Genomic DNA, 19,381 nt, shown 5'->3' with positions numbered 1-19,381 from the left:
AGAGGGACAGGTATCGATACACTGCATTGGAAATATCAACAGGGTTTGAGCCTGGGACTATCAGCTCTGCAGCACCAACCTTTGGCTCCTGAGCTAAGGGCCTGACCCAAAGCCCATGGAAAGGGATCTGGCTTGCATCCTATGGCATTTCTACCAGTTTTTGAGGGGACTTCAGAGCTAGTCTTTGGTCTGGTAGCTGCCTGCAGTAGCAAGTGACTATGGTGACTATCTCACAAAGGATGAGGTTGAGGGGACTGTCCGTGACACACTTTACAAGCATGTTACAATGGATAGAATAAGGGTCCTGATCCTGAGGGTTGGAAGGGACCTCAGGAGGTCATCTAGTCCAACCCCCTGCTCAAAGCAGGACCAATCCCCAATTTTTGCCCCGATCCCTACATGGCCCCCTCAGGGATTGAACTCACAACCCTGGGTTTAGCAGGCCAATGCTCAAACCACTGAGCTATCCCTCTCCGCCCCCCATACTTAAGCATGTTCTAATTTTGCTAATTTACATGGTGTAAATTTCTAACTGTGAAGGTAATTAACCATTGGAACAATTGACTATAGGCGCTGAATTCCTCTCAACCCCGCCCCCTCTGCTCCAGGCCCGCCCCCGCTCCACCCCTTTCTCCAAGACCCATCCCTGCCCCAGCATGCCCCGTCCCCAGTCCTCCTCCTCCCTCCCAGCCTCTCCTGTTCGCCGCAGAACAGCTGTTGGGGGGAGCTTGGCTGCCGGGGGGGGGCTAAACACCCGCTGGAACACCCATGGCATCAGCGCCCATGCAATTGACCAAGCGTCATGGTGGATTCTCAGTCACTGACAATTTCTACATTTAGGTTGGTGTTTTTTTCTAAATGATATACTCTGGGAATGATTTTGGGGAAGTTCTATGGCCTGGGTTACATAGGGGGTCAGACAAGATCAATGGTTCTCGACCAGGGAGATGTGTACCCCTAGGGTTACTCAGAGGTTTTCTAGGGGGTACATCAACTCATCGAGATATTTCCTAATTTTACAAGAGGCTACATGAAAAGCACTAGCGAAGTCCCCACTAACTAAGATTTCATGCAGACAACGACTCGTTTATACGGCTCTGTGTACTATACACTGAAATGTAAGTACAATATGTATATTCCAATTGATTTTATAATTATATGGTAAAATGAGAGAGTCAGCAATTTTTTGGTAATAGTGTGCTGTGCCACTTTTGTATATTTTTGTAAGCAAGTAGTTTTTAAGTGAGGTGAAATTTGGGGTATGCAAGACAAATCAGACTTCTGAAAGGGGTACAGTAGTCTGGAAAGGTTGAGAGCCACTGGACGAGATGATCACTTCTGGCCATGGAATCCATGAATCTATGTGAGCAGTCACATTGACTTCAATGGGACCACTCACAGTGCATGAAGTTAAGCATGTGTGTAAATCTTTGTAAGATCGGGGCCTTGCTTGGTCTTTTGTTCCATGTTAGGATAGGTACTAACTTCCTCAGACAATGAGCCATATGACATTGCAGGGAGCAGCCTACAGAATGCGTTGGCCTCTCCTGTTCTCCTGCTTCTGTCGTTCAAATTTGCTTAAGATCGAAATACACGCCAAGAGTTGAAAGCAATCCTCCAAAATATATACTGACTGAAACAAACAAGCCAGGGATTATTTGAGAAGTTGCAGAGAGTCCCTGAAGTTTCACACAGTTCAGTTCAGCTAATATCCCAACCTGCTGACATGAGAGCAATATCCTGTCTTCTTCCCTAAAACTAATTAATTTTACACCAGAGTGAGTCTCCATCTCAAGCAATATCCCCCCCCCGCCCCCCCAGCCCGTTTACTTCAGTAGCAGGGAGGTGAGGCTTTGATGTGAACTCACTGTAATTGTAGGAGGGGAGAGTGCTGGGAGGTGGTTATTAGGTTTCAGAGAGATTCATGTTCCTGAAAAGAGATTTAATTCAACTTATTTTTTTTTTTTACTCCGACAACTTCATCTTGAGATTAAAAACAAAAACAAAAATTGCAGCAGAGTTTGTAACTTGACTGAGGGCCAAACTTAGCGGGGGTGGAAATATGAAAGCCTTGATCACTAGCCTATGACCTAAGTCAACTCTGATCCCTCTTAACAAAAGCTACTTCACTTCCATCCACTTGGTTTGTTTCCTTTTAATAATACCTGTTGTTATTAAGTTGAATTGGTTGTTAATGGGTGAAACATAAAGCTAATTGGCTGCTAATGGGGGTGGTAATGAAGCTTATGTAGTACTTCTCATCTGTACTGACAGGTTTCAGAGTAACAGCCCTGTTAGTCTGTATTCGCAAAAAGAAAAGGAGGACTTGTGGCACATAGCATCCGATGAAGTGAGCTGTAGCTCACGAAAGCTCATGCTCAAATAAATTGGTTAGTCTCTAAGGTGCCACAAGTACTCCTTTTCTTATTCCTTTGATTGATTGGTTGGTTTGTTTAAGGTGAGGGAGGGCTGTGGGCAGTCTCGCAGATCTCCGTGGGCCATATCTGGGGTGCATTTTGGTCATGCTTGCTGTACAGTGACAGTGGATTTTTCAGAACTTTTCATTGACTACGATGATTGAACCCTATTTATTTTAAGTCTTTGTATGTGAATGATTTTTGTAAAATTGTAGCCTGCCGCCCACATGCCACGATTCCCCAAGCTAAGCAGCATATAGCAAAGTCCATTTTAGGATGGGAGACCTCCTGCAAGGAACTCCTCTCTGTACCTGAAGGTATTGGTGATTGAGTGGTTTCAGAGTAACAGCCGTGTTAGTCTGTCTTTGCAAAAAGAAGAGGAGTACTTGGGGCACCTTAGAGACTAACCAATTTATTTGAGCATGAGCTTTCGTGAGCTACAGCTCACTTCATCGGATGCATACCGTGGAAACTGCAGAAGACATTATATACACACAGAGACCATGAAACAATACCTCCTCCCGCCCCACTGTCCTCTGGTAATAGCTTATCTAAAGTGATCATCAAGTTGGGCCATTTCCAGCACAAATCCAGGTTTTCTCACCCCCCCCCCCCCCAAACTCACTCTCCTGCTGGTAATAGCCCATCCAAAGTGACCACTCTCTTCACAATGTGTATGATAATCAAGGTGGGCCATTTCCTGCACAAATCCAGGTTTTCTCACCCCCCTCCCCCCCTTTTCCAAAAACCACACACACAAATTCACTCTCCTGCTGGCAATAGCTCATCCAAACTGACCACTCTCCAAGTTTAAATCCAAGTTTAACCAGAATGTCTGGGGGGGGGGTAGGAAAAAACAAGGGGAAATAGGCTACCTTGCATAATGACTTAGCCACTCCACACATTGTGAAGAGAGTGGTCACTTTGGATGGGCTATTACCAGCAGGAGAGTGAGTTTGTGTGTGTGTGGGGGGGGGCGGGGGGGCGGAGGGTGAGAAAACCTGGATTTGTGCTGGAAATGGCCCAACTTGATGATCACTTTAGATAAGCTATTACCAGCAGGACAGTGGGGCGGGAGGAGGTATTGTTTCATGGTCTCTGTATGTATATAATGTCTTCTGCAGTTTCCACGGTATGCATCCAATGAAGTGAGCTGTAGCTCACGAAAGCTCATGCTCAAATAAATTGGTTAGTCTCTAAGGTGCCACAAGTACTCCTTTTCTTTTTGGTGATTGAGTGGTAGTCTTCCCTTCCCTGCACCTGAATCAGTGGTGAACCAATATCACTAGCATGATATCAGGAGATTGACTTTCATGTGCATAATAAAATGAAAGTACATCTCTGGTCACTAAAAATCCCATGGAATTTTACGTAATAGCAGGGTGTATTATCCTGGTGCCCTGGCTAAATCCCAATTTGGGTAAAGTAGGGAAGCAGAATTTCATTCAATTTCCCCTACATTTTTTTGTAAGATAACTTCACCCTCTGTCCTAAGCTGTTGTATTGTGTTGCTATGTGCTGTTATGCAGCTGCTAGGTCTCACACCAGGGGTTGCTGCCCTTTCAGTGATGGGTGATGTGACTTTTATTTATATAGTCTTTTGAAGTGCCTTGGGATGAAAAGTTAGATCACTTACCTCTGAAACAGGTGAAGTAATACTTAAGTCTTGGAATTAACTGGCTAACAACTGATCTGAGGTGCGTGGCTAAAAGGTGAGATAGGAGTTCATGTCTGTTGTTCTTGGGTGAGGTTCTGTAATGGTAGGTTTCAGAGCGGCAGCCGTGTTAGTCTGTATTCGCAAAAAGAAAAGGAGGACTTGTGGCACCTTAGAGACTAACAAATTTGTTAGTCTTTAAGGTGCCACAAGTCCTCCTTTTCTTTTTGCGTTCTGTAATGAGCAACTCAGTCGCAGATCCCTTGACAAATGACTGCTCTGGATTTCAAAATTCATGCTACTTTGGTGTCAGAATGCAGAGCCCCACTGGAAACGCAACCTCCATGATGTTAATTGCCCTGGGGAGCAGTAATCCCCAGGGCTGAGGCACTAATGAGCTCTTGTGCTAAGTGAGCGGAGAACAATCAGTGAACAAGTATCGAGTATTCATGCGGGTCACAAGTCCATTGTGAGCTATTTGTAGCCATTCTGCTGGATGTTTTTGGCAGCAAGGAGAGCTGGGTTCAGTTATATAGGGCTTCCTTCTGAAATCTTAACAAATCAGACTAGCTCAAACTCCCACCTTGGAGGATTCCCAACAGGAAGCAGGAGCACCATTCTGCCTCTGTTTCTGGTTTGTCCAGGCCCCGCTACCCAACTGTGCCAGCAGCTGTGGGTTTCTTGAGGGTGATCCCTTGCCCCAGGAACATTTGGTGTAGTTCTCTTGCCCTTTGGTTACCCAGCCGGGATAATCAGGTTTGATTGCCCGCAGACTTAATACTGCATTCTGACCCAAACGCCCCTCAACGATCACATAACAGACATGCAGCGAGGCCTGGCTAATTCCCCTAGCTCACCAACAGATACTGGGAGACAGCTCCTTCCATGGAGCTGCTGTCCAGCTGGAGTTCTGAAGCAGCTCTGGGCCACTCTTCTCACTGTTCATCAGGAGGTATCAGAAGCAAGCTCCCTACTCTCTAATGGTTGAGCCACTACCAAGGGGCCAGAAGAGGTTGTATCTCTTTAAATACGATACCGTCTCCTTGCCGGGTGCATGACTCAGCTGACTGGCACAAGCATTAAATGGTGCATGTCTGGTCGATAACCCAAGTCACCGCCTTCAGCAAGATCTCATCCTGAATAATAACAACGTTCTTCACTCCACAGGCCCTTTCACATCTCATAGTGTTTACGGTGAATCAGTTAAACCTTTCAGGAAGGTGTTGCCTCTATTTTACAAATGGGGAGGGAAGCACAGAGTGGGAGTTAGGCACCTGTCGTCATTGTCATGCACTTAAATACCTTTGAATATCTGGCCCTAAGCATCTTGCCCCAAATCATTTTGTGGCAGAAGCAGGAATAGAACCAGGAGTCCTGAGTCCCCATTCCCTGCTCTAGCTACTAGGCTAAATTTCCTACACTAAATTAGACACTGTTCAATGGGAAGATGAGATTTATAAATCGTTTTTATTATTTGGAGGACACATTTTTTTATATTTCCCAAAGGAGTCGCCCACATCTTATGTTTTATGTTGTTGAAAAGTGGAAATAAGCCTGGACAAAACCCCTGATCAGAGTGCCCCCAAAATTTATTACTCCCAATTATCTGGTAAAATAACCTTCTTCCTGGCCATCTCCTGGACAGCTGTTTTTCTTTCTCTCTTGACTTTCCTCTGCAGCACCAGGTAAGAAGAGAGCCTAGTAATTGGGATTAAATGATCCTGCAGTATCCATTCATTTCTTGATGCTTTGTTTTCCCCCAGAGTGGCACTAAATATTCATTGAACTTCCAAGCAAATTAAGAGGGAAGAGGCTTGCTTATTGAAAGTCAAGCCAGGGAACATAATGGTCTCCAGCAGTTACCCTTATTTGGCTGGTGAACAGAAAATAATACAACTTTGGGGACTTCTTAGCTGTTTATTGCTCTGACAAGTTTGTCCTTCACCAAAAGTTAAAATGGCAGCTCCAAAAAGATTTGAAAAGCTATTGTTCTCCAGCATTAACCAGGCCAAAATTCTACCAAAAGCTTGAAATGAACCTTTTCTGAGGCTGGGAAGAGTTCAGTGAACTTTTTCCCCCTTCATTTTTGTTGCATGTGTTTCTGGGGGAAGTATGGCAGCAGAAGCGGTGAAGCACTGAGCAAGACATCAGGAGTGGTTCACTTGGAATTCTTGGTGAAGATTCAAGTCCATGTCTAGTTTCAGCAAAGCAGATTGCCAGACCCTAATTCTAATTACTGATTTTTTTAAAAAATTTTTTTAATCATGGTGCTCCTTTTGCTGTGCCCTCTGGCTTTTGTTGGATACTGAGAGATGGAAGAAGAATAACCAGCTGCAATCATCCTTGTGTTTGAAATGATAGCCATGGCAATCTTCTATGTGTATATGTGGCCTGGCTTTAAGTGTACATGCCTCTGCACAGTAGCTTAAAGGTGCCAAAGAACAGAGGTCCAGGTTCTCTGTGGATGCAAATTGCTGGAGCTCTGTTGACTTGAGTGGTGATGCACCAATTTACATCAGCAGAGAATTCGACCCAGAACCTCCGTCCCAAAGAGTTTACAGTCTAATGCAGTGGCGAAGAAATGCAGCATGACTAACGGATCCTATGGCTGGATTGGAACCCCCTTTCCGTGTGGCTGTTAAATGTTTTCTCCCAAACACAATATGAAAGGCAGCCCTGAAAAACTGAATGCCTGCAGTGATGTTAATGAAATAAAACTAAAAAGGGGTGCATTAACTAGGCCGTGCCTACATGAGCTAGGGGGCTGAGACACAAAGGTCCATGTCAGTTTGTAAGATATCACTGATCATAAAGTTCACATTGAACAGTAGGTCCTGATCCTGCTCCCACTGAAAACTCCCACTTCATTGGGCAGGATCTGGCCCTTTGAGCACATAGCTGGATGGAATATATGAAAGAAGGAATCCCTTGGAATCAGAAACTGCTGGATGTATCCTCTGCCCCTTCCCATCCCATTCTTCTGTTCTAAGCTATAAGGTCACTGACTGCTGTTTACATTGGCAGTGAGTCTGTTCACTGTGTCAGATTCAGTTTAGGGATGATGCTTTGAGGACTGTACCGTATTAAAAGGGTGTTACAAATGATCACTTCAAGTCAGTCTCAGTTAAATGGAAATAGAACCTAATGGGTTTAGACAAAATTAAGCCTATATCAGGATCTGCCAGGGCCGGGCCATGATATGGCGTCTTGTAGAAAGCTCCCTAATACGGCACTGTCCTCTAGTGGTGAGAAGTGACCATGAAAATAAGTACAGTACTAGTAATCGTTTGTATTATAGTAGTACCTAGAGATCTCAAAAACATACCTTTTTAAAGGAGTTAAGACAGTCTTCAGTATGTGAGTGAGAATTGTCATGCATTCCAAGAGCTCTTGGTTGCTATTGCATGGCAAGATTTTCAAAAGATCTTTGCACCCGTGAGCACAGCTGTTCTCCAGGAGTATGAGGGGAGAACTTCTCTGTTTTCAATGGGAGCTGCTGGGCGCTCAGCCTGGGTGAAAACCTGGCCGCAAGTGTCTTCCCTCCACTCGAATAGCCTTCTTATTTCATGGAATCTCTCAAATAAAAAATTGAGTGATCACCTGGCATATAATTGACGGGGAAGGGAATGTGGTTTCACAAAACAACAGAGGTGGGAGTCATTGACATGGCTTATAAATCTGCATTAATGTTTCTAATTGCCAGCTCTCATGCCATAACAGAGGCTCTTAATGAAGAGTGAATTATGGAAGTGCATGGGGTTACCTAACATTACACTAGTCTAACCATTTATTTTGCTGCCATCTGCTGGCCTTACTCTAGGCCACCTGAACTCTTCAAACAGCCCTGAATCAGCTCCTCCCCAGAATCCTCAGCCACCCTTTTGAAGTCCATGCAGACCGACCCCTGTCGTGTGGTAGGAACCTTTATTCCACACTCCTGCTATCTGCACCATGAGTCCTTCAAGTAAACAGGGAATGCCTCAGCACCCTCAATGCAGGAGTCTGTGCTGTGCCCTGGGCCCTGAGTTTGCTGGTGCTCAGCTTACTCCTTATTTTTTGAGTACTTGCACAACTAGAAGGCCCTGAGAGCATCTCACTCCCTGTCCCCATGCTTATCACCTTAGATACCCCTATGTTCAGAGGATACCTAGTTTGATGTTCCTGTCTAGCACCTCCCTTCTATAGGGCACGCAGCCAGCATCTGTGCAGAGTGATGGGCGTATCCTGTAACTACCCACAGTTTCCAACAGCCACAGCTCTCCAGGAGTTTTAACCATACACCTGACATTAGGTAAGATTTGATTTTTGTGGACCTGCTTCTCCCCTCCATTTATTCAAGCCTCGTGTCTCGAGCAAGGGGGCTGGAATTGAAGGGGAATCTTGCTTTCTGATAGCGTGGCCAGCTAAACCACTGAACTCTTTCTCGTCTGAGTGGGTGCTAACAGCCCCATGGCATTTTCCATAAGAGTGGGGGCAGGGAGTTGTCCTGGTCTCAGACTTGCCCTCTGTCTGCTATTGTAGAATGTGTGAGATGATTGCCAGCCTCCTACCCCAGAGGTGGCTGCATTTCAGTGGTGTGATCTGTAAATTGTACAGTGCTTTGGAATCCTTTGGGGGTGAATGATGCTGTAGGAAGGGAATATATTGTTACTGCCCTCGTAAACACTGTGCCTTTCCCTAATCATCTTTGGTATTATTATTAGATGTTGGCATTTTCTGTCAACTCATTAGTTTATTGGAATTCTATTTTAACCCACAGCGGTTGGTATGGTTGACTTTCTGTTGTGTCCGAGGAAATGTAAAAGGATGGTGTGACCAAAGGGTCTGTTTTGAGGGATGTAACCAGAACAACAAAGTGGTACAATTCACCCAACCCCATGAACATCACATCATGCCCCAAGTATAGACTGCAAACTCTTTGGAGCAGTGGATGGCTTTTATTGTGTGTTTGTCCAGCATCTGCCACAATGGGGCCCTGATTCTGACTGGGGCCTCTGGGTACTACTGGAATATAAATAATAGATTCCACCATTAGAAAAAGCCTACGATGAGTAGAAAGGATTCAGTACCATACCAGTGCTGATGAAGGTGGTGTCCACATGGTAGATTACACATAGTGCAGAGTGTGGGCTTATAGCTGAGGAAAATAGGGCAAGGACCTGTGTGTGTGCGCATGTGTCGGGGAGTGTTAAGTGCATGAAAGGGATTGAAAAGAGTCTGAGAGTTGGGGTAAAGCGGCACAGGAATGAATGAGAGAATGTATTTAGAAGCATGTAAGTAAGAGACCTTGAGTTAAATGTTACCTTGATCTCTTTGCAAAGCCCATATTCTCAGTATTTGGTGATTTTGAGATTTAAAAAAAAACAAATTTAAATGGGCTATGGGTCAGCCTCTTAATAAGTCAGTGGGCGTCTTTCTCAATTGAATTCAGTGGGCTTGGGATTAGATCCTAAATAAATAAACCCTACAGTACCAACCCAGTACCTGTCCCCATCACTGAAGAATAACCCTCGGATAACAAAGGAATGTGTGTGCAAGGGGATGGGAGAAGTGTTTCCTGGAAGGGAAAGGAATCACTTTTAAGACCCCAAGGCTTATTACAAACAGAAGCGAGGGAGTGGGGAATTTATATTTTAAAACTATGAAAAAATATTTTGATGGGATCTGTTGTCACTGGCCCCAACCTCTGCCGCTGCCCCCGAGCCAATTCTCATTGTACAGCAGGTGGCGATACAGCTTCAGTTCCAGGCTGGGAGCTGAACGAGAGAGGGCGGTAAATTTCCTGGGCCACGAAGTCGCAGAGGCAGGCAGAGTAAGAGGTGGTTTTAGGAGGCAGGGCTGGACTGACGGTGGTTTACTGTACAACTTCTGGTTGAGCATGTGAAATCTGTTGTTAACCCTGACAAATGACCGAGATATTGAAAGGTAAAATGATGTTCAGTCAGGCTGAAGTAGCCTGATGTCGCTGCTCCATGGCAGGAAAAAGCCATTCCAGCTCCTTTGCTGCCAGGGAGGCTTCTCCGGTTTCCACCACAAGTGACAAGGGAATTACCCTTCGGTCTGTTGCTCCCACCCTGGCGTGGCCCGGATAGGATGTCAGACTCTGGAAATGGCTTCTGTGGGCTGTGAGGACGTTTGGGTCAGGCACAGGGACGTGGCGTGTTTTCTCTCCCACCGTTGCTTTGGCTTCGCCATCACAAGTGGCAGATGGGCCTTTCAGTGCTATGGTTTGATTGACTGAGCTGTTCTCATCTCCCCTGTTTGTGGAATGCATCTCACAGTACTCTGGCAAACCCACAGGGTGTTGCCCGTTTGGCACTGGGATAGCACAGTAGCCGGTATCTTAAAAATGTCTAGATACGTCTGGGCGATTGCCGGGCGATTGCCAGGCTCAGCATGTACACTCACCAGGATGTGTGCAAACGAGGCATGCATGTTGTTTCTTTTCTAATGTCTTTTATAAGACACCCATCGCTGGAGTAATTTTAAATCTTTTCACAAATCCATAGTCCCAGAGCAATTTCCCAATTGCTACTGTACTGCACGCCACATCCCTTCAGTACCTGCTGGCCACAGTGGGGCTAGAACTCTGATCCTTCTGGTTCAAAAGCATGGGTCCTGCCACATGAGCAAGGAGACTACGTGGACGACTAGCAGTATAGGATCTATGACACACTGGAGCATTAGAGTCTGTTTGAAGGCAAATGGTTCTTGCATGATCAGTACAGTGTTTTTTTCAGAACAAGGAACTTATTACATCATCTCGTCTCATCAATAGTGAGATTTCCATGCTGGACAAACAGAACTAGAATCTGTTGACTTTCAGGGCAAGGTACAGGCTTTTCTTAGGTGTTTGCCAGCAGGCATGTGACTGTGGGGGAGGTATTCAGTTTATTTCCTAGGATTCATGTCTTTTAACTCATGCCTTGTTATGTCCATTACAGTTTTGAAATCGTGCATGTGCCTGGGGATTTTGTAACAGGCCCGTCTTATAAGCCAAAGCTGTAAACCGGAGAGGCAATGTGCTACAGTGGGTGCTGGGCTGGGATATAGGTTCTGGTCCAGCTCTGCCACTGAGCTGTGTGACCTTGGGCAAGTCCCTGTGCCTCTATCCTGCTTCCCATCCTCTGTCTGTGGAGACTGTGAACTCTTAGGGGCAGGCAGTGTCTCTTCCTACAAGCATATGTACAGTGCCTGATCTCGGCTGGGACCTCGTTGGGCTTCCATCACACAAACAATAATAAACAGGCTGTGTTACTATTCTCACCCAGGCACAGGCTGGTAGCATTGTTTTCGTCTATCTGGGAGCACATGCAATGCTATTGTGTGGAACAGAAAGTGTCATGGTTTTAAATCCATTATTCCAGATGCTAACATTGGAGACACTGCCTCATATTCTTGGGGCTGGTGACCATGTCTGCCACCAGTGACCAAAGTATGTGTGATGCCATCACCGGTCACAATCGCAACCTCACTGGGCAAGCAAGATTAGGCAAGCAGTGCCTAGACAGATCTCTTGCAGACAGTGCAGGGGTTTTCACCGTGAGAGTGGCGAATGGGATGTTCCCTTGATCGTGTGTAGACAGAACTCTTTGAGCAGCTATATTGTGGCTCCAGGTGGGGAAACCTCCCCTGTTTGGAGAGAGGCTGGTTTTGTTGGAAATGTCTGAATGTTTCCCCTGGGGGTGGGAAGTTGGTCATGTGGTAACTTTGCCTTTTTCTTGAGCTGTTTCTAGTTCTATCATTGCTTTATAGTGTAAGCTGGAGGATTTTTATTGGTTTTTGGTTTTCTGCCAGGAGTAAAGTAAGGATAATTTAATCACATGCTTCAAACTGTGAAAGGAAAGGGGACAGGAAGGGTTATTTCCGTAACTGGCCTGGTGCCTAATGCCAAGGCACCATGGTGATGGCCGCATTAGCTATACCTATATAATGTGTGTTTTCTTTTGGGTTTCTTTTGTTCATCTTCCTCTGAAGCTGCGGATATAGGCCAGTGATCCAGGAAGGACCTCAGACAGAGACCAATAACATAGGCTGCATTCCTTAGGCAAAATTTCCTTTCAATTCAGTGGTGGTCTCTACACACACACACACACACACACACACACACACACACACACACACACGAATGCAGAGCTGGCCCTCGACCCTGCATGGCAGATTCTCTGTTCCTATACGAACTGGTGGGGTTTGGTTAGTAGGAAGGTTTGATAAATGTTGACACATCTGATTTCTGATCTATTCCTTGGTTCCCAAGGATACTGCATATGTTAGAATCTAAGAGAAGCTGCTTATAACCGAAGATGAATGCTTTAAAAATATCAGCGCCCCTCGCTTTTGGCATCAATATTTATCTCTTGTTCCTCCTGCCCCCCCAATGGTCTTTATTTCACACTGTCATCTGAGAATAGAACGTGTGTGTTCTGCAGAGGAGCCTTTTACTCTTTAGGTTGGCTGAATTTATAGATTGAGTCAGATCTTCTGTTATCACAGTGTGTGTATTTTCATTGAGCGCAATGCTAATGTCTCTTATGCTTTTCCTTTGTGCGCTGATGACAGCTATGGAACTGAGATCCAGAGACTGAAGTTCTCTAGCTATCCATGGCAGGTGGGCATGCGTGCGGTGGCAGTACACGCATCCCCTCCCCCACTTCACCCCATTCATGTGCTTCAACCTTGTTCTGCAGACATTACCTTTAGTGGTGGGGAAGGAAGGGAAGGCTTCATGGATCGATCAGCTCTTGACCTCGCTGCTGAGAATGCCAGCAAGTTGGGGGGAAGGGTGGCCTTCACAACTCAGTGAAGTGAAGAACCTTCCAAGCCCATCCATGCTGGGAGGGATGACTCAAAGGAACAAAATTAGGCTGAATATCGAGAAAAACATCCTGACCCAGAGCCAGATCGGATTGTGCAATAACCTCCCCCTCCCCCGGGGAAGTACACATCTGGATGTCGTGCCAGTGTAATGTTGCAGGACGTGCAGCGTGACATCAACATTGCAGTTACTGGTAGCTCTGCTCTCTATTACCACACCAGAGCAAACCAGCGGTTCTAATCCAGTATCTTCCTATCCTGGATGAAGTGACCTGTCATTTATCCTCCAAGGGCTACGCGAAGCTCGTCTGTCTTTCCTTGGGGTGGAGTCTGCCTCCTCTGCGGGAACTGCTGATCCAGCAACTCCATGAACAGGCAGCTAAGGCTTGGGAATGGGTCCAGGTTTTGTTCCATGGCAGCAAAGTCAATGCTATCGCTAGCCTCCTGCCCTCTCAAAATGTAGCTTCCTTGGCCAAGGGTTTCTAGATGGAGCCTGTTGCCTCTAGGTCACTTCTGAAGTAGTGACTGAAAGTCAGTTTGGCCAGTGAGAGACTTTTTAGAGCAGTAGTTCTCAAACTTTTGTACTGGTGACCCCTTTCACATAACAAGCCTCTGAGTGCGACCCCCACCTTATAAATTAAAATCATTTTTAAAATATATTTAACACCATTATAAATGCTGGATGCTAAGCGAGGTTTGGGGTGGAGGCTGACAACATGCAACCCCCCCCCATGTAATAACTTCACGACCCCCTGAGGGGTCCCGACCCCCAGTTTGAGAACCCCTGGTTTAGAGGAGTTTGTGCACTTCCTACTACGGAAGTGCCATATCACAATTGATTCCTGCCCGCCGCAACACACCCATTCCCCCACAAACCCGCTTCACTGAGGTTCTCTGCAGAGATCATCAGGGATTACATGGGTCACGAAGATGGAACTCCTCTCCCTCCCAGATCATGGTTTGGGCATGTCATCAGGGCAGGATGAGTGGAAGCTGGAGCTGCTTCTGCCCATGCTATGGACAACAGGAGGACTTTGGTTTCCTCCAGGGCTGTCCATCTAGCACCTTTCACTAGTAGTAATATAGAAATAAATGCCACCATTGAAATACAATGCTATGGCACCATGAGGGGGAAGGGTAGGAGCTTTGTCTGCTGCCAGGGTCTGGCATATCACACTGTGGCGAGAGTGCCAAAGAAATCCGTGCCGAAGCTTTGAATGTGCCTGCTGTAGCTAGAGAAGGCTCAATGACTTAGGACAGGTGGCACTGTCCTTATCCAAGTGCTGGCAGAATCCAAGATACTCTTGTTGCCAAGTCCTTTGATCTTACTGTTGGCCCCCAGCCTTTCTCTGGGGCTCCTGAAGCCCTGGTTAGAGGGGTGACTTCAGGCAGTGCTCACAGCGATTTAATTTTAGATCCTCAGGATCAAGCATTTGTAATCCATTGGAGATTGCCTGTAACTCATTGTTGCCACCCTTAATGTGTAAATGATGAACTGTAACCTGAGCTACTGTGCACCTGCCTCACTGTCAGTTACCTAGGAGGGGTTTAATGCTTTAGGAATGAATTGGTGCTGAGACCGCCATTTAGATGGGAATACACACGGTAAAACTTTGAGATTGCTGTATAGTTATAGTTCAAGTGCCTTATCAATAGCTAATTCGACCAATCAGATAGGGTATCTCCTCCTCCTTCTAAAGGGCGCGTGAATTAAGGCACAAAGGGGTAAACGTATGTCTACACTGCAAAGAAAAAGTCATGGCACCGAGTCTCTGAGCCCAGGTCAATTGACTGAGGCTTGTGGGGCTCTGGCTGTGGGGCTAAAAATAGCAGGGTTGTTGCTCCCTCTTGAGCTGAAGCCTTGGGTCTGAGACCCTCCCCTCTCACTGAACCACGTGACCCTTCTACTTCTTGCTCTTTGGGACTTCAGCTTGTACTATTCGCACGACTTAACCTTTGTTTTCATAATACTTAGCTACGTAACACTCCTCCATAGATCTCAAAGCACTGAGCAATGTGTGGTATGTATTTTCATTCTTTTTTAAAAAAAATCACATGAAACTTGGCTTCCTGTTGGCAGCTGTTGGAAATAGCAATTGCAGACTGCAAGTGCAGACCTGTTTCAGACAGGCATCTTTCCTCAGCAATGAATGGCAGGTAAAGAGCTGTTTAATTCCATATATTACTCCTGGCAGATTTATACCAGATCAGAGCAGCTGTGCATCTAATTTGGTATCCTGCCTTTGACAGTGGTCAGCACCAGATGCTTCTGAAGCTGGCCCCGTTTTTATTCCATACAATGGTTGGAAGAGATTGCAGGCACCTTCCATTTCATAAAATCTTCTTGGTGCCTATGAATATTGCATTTCTGTAGCAACTAAGCGAAATAGACATTGTATCTAAATTACATGAATTGTGGACAAACAAAAAATCAGTTTGATGATGCCCTGCTACTATTTTCAGGGGGAAAGTCACCCCCTGTGCTGAGGTTCCAGCACAAGCCTTTTGCACCTATTTGAGTGTTTTGCTGGCCCTCTGTAGAGGAGCGAATGTCCCCTTTCAGTGTAGAAAAGGCCAAGCATTTTAGGTATTGACTTATGTCTGAGTTTATGCCAGGTCGGAATTGTTGATAACCTGCACCGTCATCACCTCTTAAAGGTCACCCTTTGTCTTCCGATCTGCTTTCCTAACCAAGTAATGCTATGGTTGCACAATTCCCTTTCACTAGCTTCCATATGAGGCTGCTAGTGCAGCTTTGTCCTCCTGGATTGATAACACTTGTCTTCCGTAGACAATTGGTTTATTCTTTAACAAACTGGAGTATATGAGCCTAATCCTCCTCCCATTCACACAGGAATAAATTAGGAGTAACTCAGTTGGGCTCGCTTGTCTGCAGTGGTATAAAGCTGTCAATGAAAGGAGACTGGGACCTACATTTTGTATTTGCCAACCTACCAACCCATTGTAACTTTTTTGGAATGCACAACACTTTAAGGTGGGTTCTTAGTTCTATTTTTTAATTACACAGTTCCAATAACATGCAAGTCTCCAAACATTTCTGGGCTTGCAGTCCCAGTCTACGTTCTAATTCAGGCCAAAGCCTATATAAAATGCTCACAATGAAGACAGACTCTCCTCACATTCAGAGCAGCTTGCTTTAAACTGTTCTCCTCTGTCATGCATGAATAATGATTCCATACCATCTTGTTGTGCTTCCCGCACTGCCAGCTTCAGCTTGAAAAAGCCATCTGGGTATGTTCTGTGAGCACGACGGGACAGACTCATCCTTAGTTAAATGCCAGTCGTTTTAGGGCTGGACTTGGCCCCGTACTTTTGTAATGTAAGGACAAATATGTTTCTCATAAAAGTGAGGTGCCGATGGCAGAAGCTTAAGTAAAGTGAAGGCAGAGGCCGTGCAAGCTTCCTCCACCCCTTCTCTGCCAATACTCTTCAGTCCTGACCTCTGTCACACTTGCAAATCCTTGGAGTATGGAGTTGGCTCTGTGATTTGGCCAAACAGCAAAAAGGGGCAAAACTAAGCCCATTTTCGCGGTGACTCGAGTGACTGTGAGGGGGATTTTCAAATGCCTAAGTGACGTGAGCACAAATCCATTCACTTTCAATGGCTCTTGTGCACCCTACTCACTTAGTTGATTTGGAAAAATCCCACCCTGAATGCCCAGATGAATTTCCCCCGAATCAGGGCAAATGTTGTATACTGGAAGAGGACATATGCTAGGATCCATCTCACGATAATAAGCTTCCGCTATAGCACAGCAGGAACTAATTGTGGTGCAGTTGGAGCTGTATCTGAGCGACGTTCAGTGGTATTTTAATAAGCACTTCTTTGGGGAATTATCTTTCGCATTTCTCTGACTGCATCACAGTCTCTTTGTATCAATGTTGCTTCACAACCTTGTGCACAAATTCCAGCGTACGCTGACACACAGATGGAAGTTGGTAACAGACATACAGAGCTAATTTCCCTCGCGTGATGTTACCGGAGATGTCAAGCTGGCAGTATTGCGAAGAACCGCAGATGACATGGAAACTGAAGCACCAGAGATTTTTTTGGAGAGTTCAGACCTGGACCTCCTCTCTCCTCCCCTACTGTTGTCCAAAATGTGAGACATGCTTTCTAACAGGAAATCAATATAGAGTGCAGGCCAGTTTGTTCAGCCTGCATTGGGCGTGAAGTCTGACAAGAGACATCATAGACAGCAAAGCAGCTGTGATGCCCCCTAGCTAGTCGCTGTTGTCAAAATACTGCTGCTTTTTCATTTTTTTCATATTATATTGGATCATCCAAAATTCAAGCATCTGGAATTAGTTTTGTATGCAAGATGGCCAAGCCAGTTTATGCTGCTTATTGCTGCTCCCCTATGATATCCCTGGCATACTACATGCTGTGGGGAACAAGTCTCTTGATCTCTTGAATGCCATGTTTCCATGCATATGTAGGACAATCGCTCTCCAGTGGGCTCCCTATCTTCATTTGGGGTATTGGCTATATCCACTGGATCTCTTTCAGGATCTATACTAAGGCTGAAGAAACATCAAGAAGGCAGTGGAAGTACAAGGATGCTTCACAAATGGGCGGTGGACCAGTTCTTGGTGTCTGAATCCAGGAGCTGGCCATGTTCCCTAGCCAACACATGCATGTTGGGGATGAGGTCTACAGTCACCTCTCTATACCCTGCAGAAGCAGCCACAGCAGTCCTAGGTTGCTTACTGTAGACTTGGGGCTAAGGATTTTCCTCCTCAGACTCATTCAGGTATGAGTCAGGCTACATCTCTGACCAGCTGTGCACCCTGGGCCAAGTCACTCTCCGTGCCTCTGTTTTCTCTTGCACCCTGTAGCCTATTTTGATCAGAAGCTCTTTGGCCCAAGGATGGTCTCTCACTATGTGTTTCTAACACAAGAGGTCTCTGTCTGAGCTGGGGCATCTAGGTGCTATCCCAAAACAAATGATAGGCTGTTCGTTTGCCGTCTGTGTGTGTGTGTGTGTGTGTAACACCAACAGACACCAGTCGTCGGCAGGCGGGATCGGACCTGGGACTTCTGGAGCTAAATGCATGAGTCTCTACTGCATGAGCTAAAAGCCAGAGGCCTTTTAGCTAAGGCTATAAAGCAGACTCATTAATCTTTCTCTAAGTGGTCTTGATGCCACTAGATGGGACAGCACACCACACCCAGACAGTGTGTGGGTTACATGTGCTCTTCCTGAGGGTATGCTTTTAGGGGTCCACATATCTTAGACTTTATAAAACATGGAGAAACAATTACGTGTGCAAAAATAAAGCAGTTTATAATACATGACTACAGGTATTATGTCACTGCGTTTATAAGTGAACGTCTTAAGCATGGCATGTATGAGGGGGCCAACAAAGCAAAACTTGGCACCTCTACTCTAGTAACCACAATGGCTGCTGGAGCTGCATGGCATAATAGCCCTCTCTGAGATATCTAGAACCACAGGTTCCTATCCTAGCAGGGGTGACTCAGCCTCTCTGTCTCCAAAGTAAATAAGCTGCATTCCAGGCTATAAACAGAGCATGGGATCTTTGACCCGCAATAATCAAGGGCCATGGTCCATGTGGACGAAGATCACATGCCAACGTTCATTATAGGATGGGGTTTGCCCAGGTGACCTGGCAGCATGCTGTTTGCTTGGCAGCTGCCTTCTATCCTAGAGCTGGCTGCATTTCAATGGCAAAAGGTTTCCTATCTGAATGTCATTTATGAAGCACTTTGACATGAATGGTGATATAAATTAATGCCTAATCATAATCTTACATTTGTATCTGGGAATAATGAAGAATACTTAAATGTGTTCTTTCTTTGTTTGCCTTTCCCCTTAAAAAACCTTGCAATTTATCACTGTCTGTCTGTGATTTCTTTTTCCCCTCCCTTCCTCCCCCATTAGCTAGAAATCAATGCTGAATTATGCATCACAGGAAAGAAAATGCATCACCACTGACAGCACCACTATTGCACAAGGTCCTGAAGAAAGCTGCTTAATTGTAGGGGTTTTTTAAATTCAGGTTTGAAATACCTTTTCATCCAAACCAAATCTGTGACCCTGATCCTACATCTATGTACTTTGTGATGTGTCCCATCTGCACTGCTGTGAATGAGCGAGGTGGCAAAGTTTGCAGATGATACGAAACTGCTCAAGATAGTGAAGACCAAAACAGACTGTGAAGAACTTCAAAAAGATCTCACAAAATGAAGTGACTGGGCAACAAAATGGCAAATGAAATTTAATGTGGCTAAATGTAAAGTAATGCACATGAGAAAAAATAACCCCAACTATACATACAATATGATGGGGGCTAATTTAGCTACAATTAATCAGGAAAAAGATCTTGGAGTCATCATGGATAGTTCTCTGAAGACGACCACCCAGTGTGCAGCGGCAGTCAAAAAAGCAAATGGGATTTTAGGAATCATTAAAAAAGGAACAGCGAATAAGACGGAGAATATCTTCTTGCC

This window comes from Caretta caretta, chromosome 21 (assembly GCF_965140235.1).
Source record: "Caretta caretta isolate rCarCar2 chromosome 21, rCarCar1.hap1, whole genome shotgun sequence".
Classification (NCBI taxonomy): Eukaryota; Metazoa; Chordata; order Testudines; family Cheloniidae; genus Caretta; species Caretta caretta.
This window is presented reverse-complemented; position numbering follows the sequence as displayed.